This window comes from Hyla sarda, chromosome 9, assembly GCF_029499605.1.
Source record: "Hyla sarda isolate aHylSar1 chromosome 9, aHylSar1.hap1, whole genome shotgun sequence".
Classification (NCBI taxonomy): Eukaryota; Metazoa; Chordata; class Amphibia; order Anura; family Hylidae; genus Hyla; species Hyla sarda.
The window spans coordinates 129,264,453-129,277,815 of record NC_079197.1 but is presented as its reverse complement, the minus strand read 5'-3'; positions in this window follow the sequence as shown (position 1 = coordinate 129,277,815).

Sequence of the window (13,363 nt, the reverse complement as noted above, 5' to 3'; positions counted from 1 at the left end):
TTTGGGGATTTTTCACCAAGAAAGGATGCAAGTTACCATAACATTTTACCACTAAGTTAAAGTAGAATAAGTCACGAAAAAACAATCTCGGAATCAGAATGATAACTGAAAGCATTCCAGAGTTATTAATGTTTAAAGGGACAGTGGTCAGATTTGCAAAAAACGCTCTGGTCCTTAAGGTGTAAAATGGCCTGGTCTTTAAGGGGTTAAACTTATGATACATTTTGAGGCTTACTAGGCAATAAGGTCTCTCTAGACAATAAGCTAGCTGCCTAAGACATTTTTATTAGCTCTCTATACATTTTGATGCTAAACTGAACATTAGCACATACTTCTATCTATAAGGCTAACTAGACATTAGTACAGCTCTATTTACCTTTTGCATCAAGCTGACTAGACATTTGTATCATCTCACACATTCTATATGCCAAACATCAAGTTACCTGTTAGTACACGAAGGGTATACTGGCTAGCCGGAAGCTAGGTCACAGTAAGGGTGGCTGCTAGGGTCTATCGACTACACGTTACTTACCCCTAGAGCACTTTCAAAACAACCTATCCAGGTAATTCTAAAAATTACGTGTTTATTTTCTGTATTTGCAAGAGCACCTACTGGCCAGGCAGAGCATCTCACACATGCAATGAAAAGAGAAAAGAAGAAGTGTACCTAACAGTGGCAGGAACTGGGTATAAATATGCTACAATTCCTTAAGTGTTACTTAAGTGAGATATTTATTTGTTTTTGCGTATGTACTAGAGAAATTTTGAAGTAGTACATTAAGTGAGTAATCTAGGGTACTGGAAAGTGATCGGCAGAGCATTGAAGTGGGTTATCAAAGGTACTATGTGTGCAGGCACTAAATGTGAATCCTGGTACCCGATGGGTCATTTGCCCTGTGTAGTCCTTTGAGACCGCCACAACACCACCTCCAAGTCATCAGGAGTTCCTTCACTTGAGGATTCTTCAAGAACTTCAGTCCCCGAGGGACCAGCTGGAGGGCTGGAAACAGGAGCAACTTCTTCGGTAGAACTGAGGGGTTCTCTTAAGACAGATGGAGGAGTGGCTTCAATGTCCGGAGCGGTCACTGGAGCAGGACTGAGGTTGGGTGTAGCGTCCAATGGTGGTTGACATGGGGCAACAGCTACTGGCAACTGACTGGTTGGTGCGACCAGTGTCGGCTGACTAGATGGAGCTGGGAACGGTATGCCCCAATACATGATAGGCTGCTGAGATGGGAACAAAGGAACCTCCATAGTCGGATGAATTCCTTCTCCCGGCACATAGTCTCTCACAGGCCTTGTCGGAGGGGGAGTAGAAGTAGCAGGAGGAGTAGGAGGAGATTGGCCCAGCATATCTTCTTTCCGGCACACTTTTATCCTATTCCGGGTGAACCCCCTGTGGCTCGAACCCATCCTTTTGTATCTCATACACGTCCGTTTCAGGGTGCACGTTTCCGTTGCAGTGATGATGTATGGCTCCGTTTCCCACAGGGAGTCCAATTTAAGGGTTCTAGGAAATTTTCTGAGCCACACTTTATCTCCAAGCTGCAAGGGCTGAGCCGAAGCATGTCGATTATAGTCTTTCTGCTGGCTCTCATGAACTTCACCCATTTTCTTCTCAACGATATCCTTGGCTTCCTCAATTCTTCGTCGATGATATGACACCCAACCTTGGGAAGCCTGAGGAGAATTGTTGAAAGGTGCCTGTAGCCCAAAGGTTCGATCCTTCGGTAATTGGCCGTGTCGGCCCATCATCAAGAAAAAGGACGTATACCCCGTAGAGCAGTGAACAGTGTTGTTGTACATTTCTAGGAGTTCTGGCAGCAGCTGAGGCCACTCTTCGCGCTTCGAGACAGAGGCTGCTCTGAGCATCTGGATGAACACTTGATCCTCTCACAGAGTCCATCCCCTTGGGGATGGTAGGCTGTTGTCCGGAGCTTCTTGCAATCATGCAGCCGGCAAAATTCCTGGAACAACTGGGCTTCAAAGGCGGTTCCCCGATCTGTGAGGACCGATTCGGGACACCCCAGCGGTTGGATCCAGTGCCGATAGAAGAGTTGAGCAGCAGTCTTGGCGGTAAGGTCCTTGACGGGGACCATGACCACCCACTTGGAGTAATGATCCACCATTGTTAGGGCATGACAATAGCCAGATCGAGTGGGGGCCAGCTTCACATGGTCCAAGGCAACAATTTGATTCGGTCTTTCTGTACAGATGGGATGCAAAGGGGCTCTTGAGTCCCTCCGGGGGTTCTTTATCATGTTGCACATGGAGCATTCGGCACACCATTTCTCGATGTCTCCCCGCATTCCAATCCAGTAGAATCTCCTTCTGACTGTGATCTCCGTCTTATGGACCCCGAAGTGTCCGGATTGGTCATGATAAGCATTCAGAACCATGGCTGCATCCCTCCTGGGAAGCACAATCTGGTGTATGCGGTCTCCAGAGACTGGGTCCAGGGAATTTCGGTAGACCAACCCCTTGTGGAGGAACAGGCGGTTTCTCTGCCGCCACAGCCGCTTCAATTCGAAGTCTCCATGGGCCTTGCGCACCCGAGTAGGCACCTTCTTGTGGAGGCAATAGTCGAGGAGGTCCCCGAAAACTCTGCTCTCATCCTGAAATGTCTTCCAGGTAGACAGATCTTCAGAGACCTTGGGAGATTCAGGTCCGTCACCCACCTGGGCAGTTAGAGCATTCTGGCTCACGAACCATCGGTAGAAGGGAGGCATTTCTACATCTTCCCACACATCTTCAGCAGGAGGTGCTTCTCCCGGGGCCATACGAGAAAGTACATCCACATTAACATTGGTTTTTCCGCTGTGGTACTTGATGTTAAAGTCATAGTTGGCCAACCGAGAGGCCCAACGCTGTTCAAGAGCTCCCAACTTAGCAGTGTTCAGATGGGACAAAAGGTTGTTATCGGTGTAGACCGTGAAGGGAGTAGCAGCCAGATAGTCTTTAAACTTCTCAGTAATAGCCCAAACCAGGGCCAGGAGTTCCAGCTTGAAGGAGCTGTAATTAGCATCATTCTTCTCAGCACCTCGAAGATGCCGGCTGGCATAGGCAATCACCCTCTCCTTTCCATCTTGCACTTGAGATAAGACTGCCCCCTGACCTTCAAAGCTAGCGTCTGTGTATAAACGGAACGGCAGGCTGAAGTCAGGATATGCCAATATGGGGGGTTCCGTGAGGAGATACTTCATGGCTCAAAAGGCGTCCTCTTGTTCTTCGGGCCACTGGATGGGAAGCCTCCCATTATAGTTATCCCGGGCAGTTCTTCTCAGTAATTCAGTCAAGGGTCCAGCAATTTGAACAAAATGAGGGATGAAACACCGGTAATATCCAGCAAACCCCAGGAAACTTTGGACATCTCGCACCGTCCGGGGTGTAGGCCACTCTGTCACAGCACTCACTTTGTCTGGATCAGGCTGGACTCCTTGAGCACTGACGACATGTCCTAAGTAGTGCACTTGAGGCTTTAGTAAGTGACACTTGGAAGGCTTAACCTTGAGTCCATGTCGGATAAGAACTTGGAAAACTTCTTTCAGGTGATCCAGGTGTTCCAGATATGTTCGAGAGTAGACTATGACGTCATCTAGATACAACAAAATGCTCTGAAAGTTAAGGTGCCCTAAGCATCGCTCCATTAGGCATTGGAAAATAGCTGGTGCATTGCACAGTCCAAAGGGCATACTTTTGAACTCGAAGAGACCCAAGGGAGTCACAAATGCGGTCTTCTCCCTGTCCTCTTCGGCCATTGGCACCTGCCAATAGCTGCTCATCAGATCCAGAGTGGAAAAGTAGGCTGCAGACCCCAACGCAGTCAAGGATTCTTCAATGCGTGGGAGAGGATAGGCATCCTTATCAGTTATGTTGTTTAGCTTCCGGTAGTCTACGCAAAAGCGGATGGTGCCATCTTTCATTTTCACCAAGACCAAAGGTGCAGCCCACAGACTCGGGCTTTCTTGGATGACATCGGCCTCTTTCATCTCCACCAGCATTTTCTTTATGGTCTGATACATCCCAGGAGCCACAGGGCGATGCCTCTCTTTAATGGGTGGATTGTCTCCGGTGAGAATCCTATGTTTGATCATGGCGGTCCTGCCAAAGTCTGTGGGAAATTTGCTGAAAGCTTCTTGATGTTTCTTAGCCACCTGGATGACTCCTTCCACCTGTTCCTTGGGAGTATCTTCGTCTCCTATCTGCAGCTGGTTCCACCAAGGTTCCGCAGGGCTCTGATCAGGTCCAGGTTGGACCACCTGTGACTTCGAGACTACATCTCTGACGTCCAGATGGTGTATAGTAGCCACTGGGGTGTACTTGGGTAGCTGGAAAGCCACCTGAGAGAGATTGATAAGCCTCACTGGGACCTCCCCATTCCGTACAGTTACTAGGTTTCTAGCAGCTCGCAACACGGGACAATCTTTCAGCAGAAGGGGCTCCAAGAGCGCTTGGTAATCTTGATTTTTCACCCCGGGTCGGGCACGGCACCAAATAATTGTCTCTGTTGTGGCTGTAGACTAATGGCTCGGATATCTTGAGTCCTTACTCGACAGATTTCTCCATGATGATTCATGAACTTCTGTTCTGCTTGGAGGATTTTGAGGTGGTGTTGGGCAGCTCGCCGGCCTGGGGGTGACAAGTGAGAGAGAGATGCATGCAGTGCGCAGACAATATCATCAAAACAGTGTCTCATAATATTCATGCCTAAAATGAAATCGGCTGCTCCCTCATCTCTAACATTTGTGACGATCACCCCTTGCCTTCCTAACACATGCTTTCCCACCTGCACCGTGGGCTCCCAGTAACCATGTCTGGGTACTGGTTTCCCGTTCCCTGCAATCACTCTGAAGTCCGCTTCCTGAGGGTCACACAACCTTTCTGGGCCCCAGTACTTATAGAAACCCCCCTGTGGGATAGTGGATACCTGAGACCCCGTATCTATCAGAGCTTGTAACCGGACACCTTCAATCATCACCTGTACACAAAGGCAAGCAGCTACATACATAGACAGTCCTTTCTTATCGCTGGTTGATTCTGGACCTTCAATCTCTACTCCTGGGGTGCGGTCCTCGACCCCAGGGGACGCCCGTTTAAAGCCCAGCATTGGCTCTTCCAGTGTCCATTCTTGTTACAATAGCTACAAACGGGTCTTTGGCTCCCAGGTGGTCTCACAGGAGGAACCCTAGGTGAAGTGACAGGGCGAGGGTCAGCCTTCTTAGGTGGTGGTGTTGCAGATATGGAAGGGTTTGGTCGTACTGCCATCTCTTTAAAGGCCTTGGCTAACTGTTTAATGTCCTGTTTAATGTCTTGTAAGTCGGCTGTCCAAGGACTAGGAGAAGGTGTTGGTGGGGCAGATTGAGAAGGGACAGGCGGTTGGAGCGAAGAACCCTGAGAGTCTGTAGCAGGAGCACTAATTTCTTCTGTCTGAGGTCCCGACTCTATTACTTTCACCGCTAGTCTCTTAAAGGCTGGGAAGGCCATGTTGGGATTTTGTACAGCCAGCATCCTAAGTTGAGACTTATTCCATTTGTTTAACGCCCCCTCTGTAAAACGGTCCATCAGAACTCGATTGCCCTGATCGGGCGTGATGCCGTCCAACTTCTGTACCGCCTCTAATGCGCTCTGCAAAGCCACTGCATATGCTCGGAGGGTCTCACCTGGCTTCTGGCGTCGTTCATAGAGTCGGAGGCGTACCTCTGAAGGGGAGTGAGATTCAAACACTTGAGAAAGTCCTTCAAAAATCTGTCCCACTGTGGCCTTATCAGCCACTGGCCATGTGCAAAGTTCTTCCAAGGCGGGTCCCTGGAGTTGTCTCAGAAGCAGTTGTACCTGTTGATGAGGGGGAAGTGCATAAAATGCAAAGAGGCTGTAGACTTTTTCTTTAAAGTCTCTTAGTGTAAAAGGATCACCATTGTAGGTGGGAAGCACAGGATTCCCCACAAAGACAGGTGCAACAACGGGGGCTCCCAACACATAGGGAGAGACTGAGGGTGGACTGGTTGGGTCCTGTTCTGCCGGTGTTGGAGGTCTAGCCGGCATCACAGGCAGGGCGTGCCCTTGGGAGGTCGAGAGTGTTGGTGAAGGCGGCAACATTCTTCTAGCTGAGGGTGGAGACCCCGTTGGCTGTGCTGCTGGAGCATCGCGCCCTTGCTGTTCAGGTGGGGACTGTGGGACTGCAGGTTCTGACATTTCCGTTTTTGTTATACTGGCAGCTGAAGCGATTCTATGCAGGACTTCATTCGGTAATCTGATGTCTCAGAGTCCCGTACTGTTCCGGTTCTTCACAGCTTCCATCCCCTTGGCGCACTCTGCGCCTTTTCCCACGCTGGGCTGTCTCACTTTGTTGGTTTCTGGCCCTAGGCGCCGACAAAATGGCCGTCGCAGCACCGAAGACTTCGGTGGGCGGGGTCTCTGGATCACGTGCGTCGGGATGTCCCACGCTGACTTGTAGCTCCGCGGTACTGTTTGCCTCCTCCTTACTTTACATGCGCACTTCCTCCACACAGCACCGTGCGCGCAACCTCTTGCTCCGGAGTATAAGTCACAGTACATTAATAAAGTTCACTTCTTAGGGGGGAGTACACTTTCACTAGTGGCAATGGTAGGCACACACCCGAATCCTGTTCGTGCAACGCCAAAAAGGCTTTGTGGTAGCCCTTGGGGGGGTGTATGGTAGTGGTGGTATGATAACGGTACATGAGGGGTTAATATTAACCCTGTCACTCGTGACGCCAGGGTGAGGGCTGGTATTATTGAGGTATAGCTTCGGCCTATCGCCGCCCTTCCCAGAAAGGACAGGCGTATGCAGATAATGACTGAAGGTCCACACTGGAGTTAAACTTGAACTGAAGTAAACTTTACTCTTGAACTTGCAGTACATTCAGAATACAGTTACAGTCTCTGTAATACACTTGTATAGACTTCAATGACTGACAGTTGCTGTGGACCTTGCGTCTTTTGCAGGTTATAAGAATCAAGGTAATTGGTGTGTTGATCCGTCCGGATTTAGGGGTAGATTGGGTCCGGTAGTCCCACAGAGTGTTTGGGGATTGATACACTCTATAACTGTAATTGTTCAGCCTTTGCCGCAAGACTCTGGCCTAACTCACTGCGATTACTGCTGTACAGGTCTTCTCTCATCAAGAGCACAGGAGCAAGAGCTAAAATGGCTGCCGCGTCCCTTATATGGACAGGGGCGGAGCCTAATTTGATAGGTCCAAGGTCAGCAGTCACTCATCATCACACAAGCTTCTGGGTGATCATCTGACTTCCAATACACATAATAATACCAAAACGAGGCTAGAAATACCAAAGGGAGGCCTGGAACGCATCCGGAGTGAGGCTTGGAATGCATCACATGACCCAAAGGCCCTGCGACGCCATAGAAACAAGTAATTAACCATTTATTTACATATATGCTATTTACATTAACCTATGCATAAATTACTAATTATATACTAGAATAGAGGCGACTAGGGGTAGACTGGATTATAAGGAATCACTACGTCCTAGGGACTCTGGCTATGGGGACCCATAAATAAACAAGTACCATATAGAATGCGGTACTGGGACACCACAATTCTATGTATATTTGTAATATGTATAAGCTAGAAAATGTGTATATTTATGGGTTAAACAATGCTGTCTTGTCCCTGCAGCAATTAACTGTGTTTCTCTGGGCCTGGGCAGAAACCAAATATAGGAAATGTGGGTGGACAAGCAGGGCTCTGTACACTGAGGACAAGCAGGGCTCTGTACACTGAGGACAAGCAGGGCTCTGTACACTGAGGACAAGCAGGGCTCTGTACACTGAGGGCAACAGGGCTCTGTACACTGAGGACAAGCAGGGCTCTGTACACTGAGGACAAGCAGGGCTCTGTACACTGAGGACAAGCAGGGCTCTGTACACTGAGGACAAGCAGGGCTTTGGGCACTGAAGACAAACAGGGCTCTGTACAGGGAGGACAAGCAGGGCTATGCACACTGAGGACAATCAGGGCTCTGGGCACTGAGGACAAGCAGGGCTCTGTGTACTGAGGACAAGCGGTGTTCTTTACACTGAGGAAAAGCAGGGCTCTGTGCACTGAGGACAAGCAGGGCTATTTGCACTGAGGACAGGCGGGGCTCTGTACACTGAGGACATGCAGGGCTCTGTGCACCGAAGACAAGCAGGTCTTTGTTCACTGAGGAAAAGCGGGGTCTGTACACTGAGGACAAGCAGGGATCTGTGCACTGAGGACAAGCAGGGCTCTGTGCACTGAGGACAAGCAGGGCTCTGTGCAGTTAGGACAAGCAGGGCTCTGTACACTGAGGACAAGCAGGGCTCTGTACACTGAGGACAAGCAGGGCTCTGTACACTTAGGACAAGCAAGGCTCAGTGCACTGGCAACAAGCAGGGCTCTGTGCAGTGAGGACAAGCAGGGCTCTGTGCAGTGAGGACAACCAGGGCTCTGTGCAGTGAGGACAAGCAGGGCTCTGTGCAGTTAGTACCAGCGGGGCTCTGTATACTGAGGAGAAGCAGGGCTCTGTGCACTGACAACAAGCAGGGCTCTGTGCACTGAGGACAAGCAGGGCTCTGTGCACTGAGGACCAGCAGGGCTCTGTACACTGAGGACAAGCAGGGTTCTGTGCAGTTAGGACAAGCAGGGTTCTGTGCAGTTAGGACAAGCAGGGCTCTGTACACTGAGGACAAGCAGGGCTCTGGGCACTAAGGACAAGCCGGTCTCTGTGCACTGACAACAAGCACGGCTCGGTGTACTGAGGACAAGCAGGGCTCGGTGCAATGAAGACAAGCAGGGCTCTATTCACTGAGGACAAGCAGGTCTCTGTGCACTGAGGACAAGCGGGGCTCTGTACACTGAGGACAAGCAGGGCTCTGTGCACCGAAGACAAGCAGGGCTTTGTGCACTGAGGAAAAAGCGGGGTCTGTACACTGAGGACAAGCAGGGCTCTGTGCACTGAGGACAAGCAGGGCTCTGTGCACTGAGGACAAGCAGGGCTCTGTGCAGTTAGGACAAGCAGGGCTCTGTACACTGAGGACAAGCAGGGCTCTGTACACTGAGGACAAGCAGGGCTCTGTACACTTAGGACAAGCAAGGCTCAGTGCACTGGCAACAAGCAGGGCTCTGTGCAGTGAAGACAAGCAGGGCTCTGTGCAGTGAGGACAACCAGGGCTCTGTGCAGTGAGGACAAGCAGGGCTCTGTGCACTGAGGACAAGCATGGCTCTGTGCAGTTAGTACCAGCAGGGCTCTGTACACTGCGGAGAAGCAGGGCTCTGTGCACTGACAACAAGAAGGGCTCTGTGCACTGAGGACAAGCAGGGCTCTGTGCACTGAGGACCAGCAGGGCTCTGTACACTGAGGACAAGCAGGGTTCTGTGCAGTTAGGACAAGCAGGGTTCTGTGCAGTTAGGACAAGCAGGGCTCTGTACACTGAGGACAAGCAGGGCTCTGGGCACTGAGGACAAGCAGGGCTCTGTGCACTGACAACAAGCACAGCTCGGTGTACTGAGGACAAGCAGAGCTCGGTGCAATGAAGACAAGCAGGGCTCTGTTCACTGAGGAAAAGCAGGTCTCTGTGCACTGAGGACAAGCGGGGCTTTGTACACCGAGGACAAGCAGGGCTCCGTGCACTGAGGACAAGCAGGGCTCTGTGCACTGAGGACAAGAAGGTCTCTGTGCAGTTAGGACAAGCAGGGCTCTGTACACTGAGGAAAAGCAGTGCTCTGTGCACTGAGGACAAGCAGGGCACTATGCACTGAGGACAAGTAGGGCTCTGTGCAGTTATTACAAGCATGGTTCTGTACACTGAGGACAAGCAGAGCTCTGTGCACTGACAACAAGCAGGACTCTGTGCACTGAGGACAAGCAGGGCTCTGTACAGTGAGGACAAGCAGGGCTCTGTACAGTGAGGACAAGCAGGGCTCCGTGCAGTGAGGACAAGCAGGGCTCTGTGCACTGAGGACAAGCATGGCTCTGTGCAGTTAGTACCAGCAGGGCTCTGTACACTGCGGAGAAGCAGGGCTCTGTGCACTGACAACAAGAAGGGCTCTGTGCACTGAGGACAAGCAGGGCTCTGTGCACTGAGGACCAGCAGGGCTCTGTACACTGAGGACAAGCAGGGTTCTGTGCAGTTAGGACAAGCAGGGTTCTGTGCAGTTAGGACAAGCAGGGCTCTGTACACTGAGGACAAGCAGGGCTCTGGGCACTGAGGACAAGCAGGGCTCTGTGCACTGACAACAAGCACAGCTCGGTGTACTGAGGACAAGCAGAGCTCGGTGCAATGAAGACAAGCAGGGCTCTGTTCACTGAGGAAAAGCAGGTCTCTGTGCACTGAGGACAAGCGGGGCTTTGTACACCGAGGACAAGCAGGGCTCCGTGCACTGAGGACAAGCAGGGCTCTGTGCACTGAGGACAAGAAGGTCTCTGTGCAGTTAGGACAAGCAGGGCTCTGTACACTGAGGAAAAGCAGTGCTCTGTGCACTGAGGACAAGCAGGGCACTATGCACTGAGGACAAGTAGGGCTCTGTGCAGTTATTACAAGCATGGTTCTGTACACTGAGGACAAGCAGAGCTCTGTGCACTGACAACAAGCAGGACTCTGTGCACTGAGGACAAGCAGGGCTCTGTACAGTGAGGACAAGCAGGGCTCTGTACAGTGAGGACAATCAGGGCTCCGTGCACTGAGGACAAGCAGGGCTCTGTACACTGAGGACAAGCATGGCTCTGTACACGGGGGACAAGCAGGGCTCTGTACACTGAGGACAAGCAGGGCTCTGTGCACTGAAGACAAGCAGGGCTGTGTACACTTAGGACAAGCAAGGCTCAGTGCACTGGCAACAAGCAGGGCTCTGTGCAGTGAAGACAAGCAGGGCTCTGTGCAGTGAGGACAACCAGGGCTCTGTGCAGTGAGGACAAGCAGGGCTCTGTGCATTGAGGACAAGCATGGCTCTGTGCAGTTAGTACCAGCAGGGCTCTGTACACTGCGGAGAAGCAGGGCTCTGTGCACTGACAACAAGAAGGGCTCTGTGCACTGAGGACAAGCAGGGCTCTGTGCACTGAAGACCAGCAGGGCTCTGTACACTGAGGACAAGCAGGGTTCTGTGCAGTTAGGACAAGCAGGGTTCTGTGCAGTTAGGACAAGCAGGGCTCTGTACACTGAGGACAAGCAGGGCTCTGGGCACTGAGGACAAGCAGGGCTCTGTGCACTGACAACAAGCACGGCTCGGTGTACTGAGGACAAGCAGAGCTCGGTGCAATGAAGACAAGCAGGGCTCTGTTCACTGAGGAAAAGCAGGTCTCTGTGCACTGAGGACAAGCGGGGCTTTGTACACCGAGGACAAGCAGGGCTCCGTGCACTGAGGACAAGCAGGGCTCTGTGCACTGAGGACAAGCAGGGCACTATGCACTGACAACAAGCAGGACTCTGTGCACTGAGGACAAGCAGGGCTCTGTACAGTGAGGACAAGCAGGGCTCTGTACAGTGAGGACAAGCAGGGCTCCGTGCACTGAGGACAAGCAGGGCTCTGTACACTGAGGACAAGCATGGCTCTGTACACGGGGGACAAGCAGGGCTCTGTACACTGAGGACAAGCAGGGCTCTGTGCACTGAAGACAAGCAGGGCTGTGTACACTGAGGACAAGCAGGGCTGTGTACACTGAGGACAAGCAGGGCTCTGGGCACTGAGGACAAGCAGGGCTCTGGGCACTGAGGACAAGCAGGGCTCTGTGTAATGAGGACAAGCGGGGTTCTTTACACTGAGGACAAGCAGGGCTCTGGGCACTGAGTACAAGCAGGGCTCTGTGTAATGAGGACAAGCAGGGCTCTGGGCATTCTGGACAAGCAGGGCTTTGTTCAGTGAGGACAAGCAGGGCTCTGTGCACTGAGGACAAGTAGGGCTCTGTACAGTGAGGACAAGCAGGGCTCCGTGGACAAGCAGGGCTCTGTACGCTAAAGACAAGCAGGGCTCTGTGCAGTTAGGACAAGCAGGGCTCTGTGAACAAGCAGGGCTCTGTGCACTGACAACAAGCAGGGCACTGTGCACTGAGGACAAACAGGGCGCTGTACACTGAAGACAAGCAGGGCTCTGTGCAGAGTTAGGACAAGCAGGGCTCTGTACACTAAGGACAAGCAGGGCTCTGGGCACTGAGGACAAGCAGGGCTCTGTGCACTGACAACAAGCACGGCTCGGTGTACTGAGGACAAGCAGGGCTCGGTGCAATGAAGACAAGCAGGGCTCTGTTCACTGAGGACAAGCAGGTCTCTGTGCACTGAGGACAAGCAGGGCTCTGTGCACTGAGGACAAGCAGGGCTCTGTGCACTGAGGACAAGAAGGTCTCTGTGCAGTTAGGACAAGCAGGGCTCTGTACACTGAGGAAAAGCAGTGCTCTGTGCACTGAGGACAAGCAGGGCACTATGCACTGAGGACAAGTAGGGCTCTGTGCAGTTAGTACAAGCATGGCTCTGTACACTGAGGACAAGCAGAGCTCTGTGCACTGACAACAAGCAGGACTCTGTGCACTGAGGACACGCAGGGCTCTGTACAGTGAGGACAAGCAGGGCTCTGTACAGTGAGGACAAGAAGGGCTCTGTACACTGACGACAAGCATGGCTCTGTACACGGGGGACAAGCAGGGCTCTGTACACTGAGGACAAGCAGGGCTCTGTGCACTGAAGACAAGCAGGGCTGTGTACACTGAGGACAAGCAGGGCTGTGTACACTGAGGACAAGCAGGGCTCTGGGCACTGAGGACAAGCAGGGCTCTGGGCACTGAGGACAAGCAGGGCTCTGTGTAATGAGGACAAGCGGGGTTCTTTACACTGAGGACAAGCAGGGCTCTGGGCACTGAGGACAAGCAGGGCTCTGTGTAATGAGGACAAGCGGGGTTCTTTACACTGAGGAAAAGCAGGGCTCTGTGCACTGAGGACAAGCAGGGCTCTGTACACTGAGGACAAGCAGGGCTCTGTGCACTGAGGACAAGCAGGGCTCTGTTCAGTGAGGACAAGCAGGGCTCTGTGCACTGAGGACAAGTAGGGCTCTGTACAGTGAGGACAAGCAGGGCTCTGTGCAGTGAGGACAAACAGGGCTCTGTGCAGTGAGGACAAGCAGGGCTCTGTGCACTTAAGACAAGCAGGGCTTTGTACACTGAGGACAAGCAGGGCTCTGTACGCTGAAGACAAGCAGGGCTCTGTGGACAAGCAGGGCTCTGTACGCTAAAGACAAGCAGGGCTCTGTGGACAAGCAGGGCTCTGTGCACTGACAACAAGCAGGGCACTGTGCACTGAGGACAAACAGGGCGCTGTACACTGAAGACAAGCAGGGCTCTGTGCAGAATTAGGACAAGCATGGCTCTGTACACT